The 3529-nt window shown below is 31.7% G+C and overlaps 1 non-coding gene across 1 annotated transcript; it reads right to left on the reverse strand.

Annotated features, from left to right (window-relative positions):
• Positions 1–2711: 2711 nt before the first annotated feature.
• LOC143621575 (small nucleolar RNA snoR117) lies at positions 2712–2796 on the reverse strand. Its single transcript, XR_013151563.1, has one exon. It is a non-coding gene; the product is annotated as a small nucleolar RNA snoR117 (small nucleolar RNA).
• Positions 2797–3529: the final 733 nt, after the last annotated feature.

Genomic DNA, 3529 nt, shown 5'->3' on the forward strand with positions numbered 1-3529 from the left:
AATCCCAAATAATTTTATTTTTTTTCATAGTGGGGCACACATAGTGTTTTTTATGGATGATCATCCAACTATTCCAAGTTTTTTTCATTATTGATCACCCAAGTATGTATTCTGTTTTGTTTATGCTAGTTTTGACCCAAGAAATGGTTAATGGCGAATGTTTATTTGATATTCTGACCGTTGGATAAGCTTTTACTTTTCAGAGCATAAAACTTAACCAAGTCTTAGGCATCATACAATATTTGGTATAATCTGAAACTGACACATACTTTGGCAGTCTTAATGAAGGAGCTTGAATGCGGTCTCTTTATAAATATAAATTATTCCTTCATCTTATCACTAAAACAAACTTAAAAAAAACCAAGAATATGCTCTCTCATGACATGATTTATAGTTTATGTGAGTGTGAGGCTTCTTGTGCATCTTGGTAAATTTCATTTCATATCCGTTAATGACTTTTACCTTTAAAAATTAATGAGTGACATTGCTATCAAAATCATTTAATCACTAAATTCTATATCTTTTTTTGAATGGCACTGAACTTATTCTATATCTGAACGGCACTGAATCATTTAATCACTGAATTCTATATCTGCTCAAATAAGCTTTCCACTAGAACTTATTATAATTTAATAGAAAATATACACTAAATAAGGCTTTAATTCAAAATGTTTAGTACCCAATTCCGTACAGTGCACGGGTTATAACCTAGTAACAATAATATTAAAAAAGTTTAGTTATTAGCATAAACTGAAACTGTAACCTAAGACATCCACTTATTTTATTAATCAATTTAGTTTATAAAGATAGCTTGTCAATTTTTATTTTTATTATTGTTAGAAAAGCATAACCGAGAAGTTGATATGCATATGAATAACTTCCAAGTTATTTATAACATGAGATAAGTTTCTATGATATGCAACACGTTTACTACGACACATAAAGTCATTTATCAAAATTTTTATGGTAGAAAAATTACATACTGCACAAATTAACCTTAGCAAGAAAGAACTAAGAGTTAAAAATCATTCAATATACAAATCCATCTTGACATCACAACAAATAAACAACGTTATAGAAACAAACTACACCCTAGGTAAGGGTATTCATAGTGAGTGACAAAAATCTAACATTTGCTCACTAGGCGTCACATGTTGTTTCATTTTATAGCCACTCCACTTCACATAACAACTGTAACCTCTTGGTTGCTTTAATGATCAGAAACACAACCAAAAGTTCAAACACAACCATCTTGAGGATTGAGTCATTCCATAAATTTCACATTTGTAAAAATAATTTGTACTCATAGACTCCTTGATTACAAATTTATTTCATTTGATAATGTATTTAAACAATATTAAAGAATAGAAAATGTGTTGTTTCAAAGGATATTATCACGCAACAACAATTACAAACCCATATCAAAGCTACATCAACACTTCGCCACACTCCTAATAGCACCTCCAAAGTTACTGCAGTAGCACCCTTCTCCCTCTATCCCCTCTGCTGACATTACAATGTTCATTTAACTTCTAATGGCCTCAAAACCTAGTCAATGTCAAGGTTACATAGATAGTTGCCAAATCCTCGATTTATCAACGACACTTAGTCTAAAATCCAACAGACCAGATGAATCACACATGTGTCGAGGGTTGGCATCATCAGAAGTTAAACGAATACAGAGTCGAGAGCAAAGAGAATAAAAAAACGGCCTACGGCAGATACAGGGTAAAGAAGGAAAGACCCTTAAATGTAAGTCAAAGAGTAGCTACGTGGTTCCAATGAGAGGTAGTACTAGTGCCATGAATAATCAGTGGTGAATTTTAGGGTGTGTTCGGGATTGCTTATAAGTGAAGGACTTTTTGTAAAAGAACCTATGAATTTTTTAAAATAAGTCTTTAAAAAAATGTTTAGTTTAACTATGTGCTATAAAAAAACAAAACCGAAAATCTCTTTTAAAAAGAGTGTAATGGTTAAAAGAAATAATAGGTAAATCAAATAAGTTAAGATTTCTAACTCTTTAAAACCCATTTATTTTACCTTAAGTTACCTTATGGTTTGCCAAACCCTTTATCCACTTTTCAAAAAGTTATAAGTTCATAGGAATCCCTAACGCCCTCTTAGATTAAAAGGCCAGGTGGCCGGACTCAATACATATAAAGAAATTCACGAACCAGGGAGGCCAAACTCAAAATTTTCAATCAAAAACAGGAAAATTTACATTACATATAAAAATACTTGGCCAAAAAACATAAATATACACCGCTTAGCAAAAAAAACAAGAATAACCGAAGCCAACAAAGCCAAAATATAAATTCCCACCTTGAGAATAATAATCGCTTAAATATATAAATAAAAAACCATATAATGAAAAACACGAACTAAACACTAGGCGATAATCAATAAAAGAAAACTTAACGCCATTAGAGCAAACATTTCAAGCAGAGTTACTGTGCAGTAAACACTTAACCAACTAACTGATTAGATTTATATAAGCGCCTAACAAGCTAAACAGTTTGGTTTATAATAAAAAATAAATAAAAAGTGTAGGAACCTCAGAATGCATGAACAGAAACTGGATCCTGAAATGCCAGAATATTAGTACCATGAATTACTATAGGCAACGTACAGCACTCCGTACACCATCAATCGGATGAACAAGCGACTCTAAAATGTTGCCAACATCTACTACTTTTTTTTATAAAAAAAAAAAGCCTCAGTGAATTAGATTGTGTAATAATCAAAGAAGGATCCCAAAGTCAGATGGTACGGACAATACATCATACATCATCGGCTATAAACAATCATTTACAAATAACAAGTTAAAATTTGACGCGAATTGTGGATTGTGAAGAAGAAAAACGGCGGCTGGAATGGTGAACATGGGATGGGGAAGTTGTATCTTTATAGCGATGATGGAAACCCTAGTTTATGTCAAAATTACCATAACACCCTTCGTTTTTTTTTCTCATTTTTTATAAGATTAATTCATTTTACCAAGTAAAAAAACAATGTTTAAATGTTTTGTATCAGTTTTGTTAATTTATTCATTTTGTCTATCTATCATATGCAATCGTCCCTCTTATCGCACCCCCCCGGGGGGGGGGGGGTTGTTTCATCACCGTCTTGCCCACTTGTCACTCAAAAAAACCACCCACTGCACCTTGTCTTAGAAACAAACATAACCTCAAAACAACATATGCTCATGTTAAATCAAAACTCCAAAGCATGAATTTGGTATTTTAAAAATAAAAAAAGAAAACTATAAAAAAAACTTGAAGAACTAATTGCCTAAAAGAACTATATTTTTCTTCCTAGTTAATAGCATAATCACCCTTCACGCATATGTAAGTCAAATTTCAAGTTCTTATACAAGTTTAGTTGTGGAGACCCATAATTCGGTTATGGTAAGTTTAAGGATTACTTCAGGGGTTGAGTTTAAAAAGCATTTATTGGCTTATTGTTTTTTTTAAGTTATTTTGAAAAGCTATAATTTAAGGCTTTTAAAAAACTGTTTTTTAAGTCTTTC

Source organism: Bidens hawaiensis, unplaced genomic scaffold (genome assembly GCF_021521415.1).
Source record: "Bidens hawaiensis isolate Kalapana, Puna unplaced genomic scaffold, B.hawaiensis_p1.1 tig00002866_1, whole genome shotgun sequence".
In the NCBI taxonomy this organism is placed as follows: domain Eukaryota; kingdom Viridiplantae; phylum Streptophyta; class Magnoliopsida; order Asterales; family Asteraceae; genus Bidens; species Bidens hawaiensis.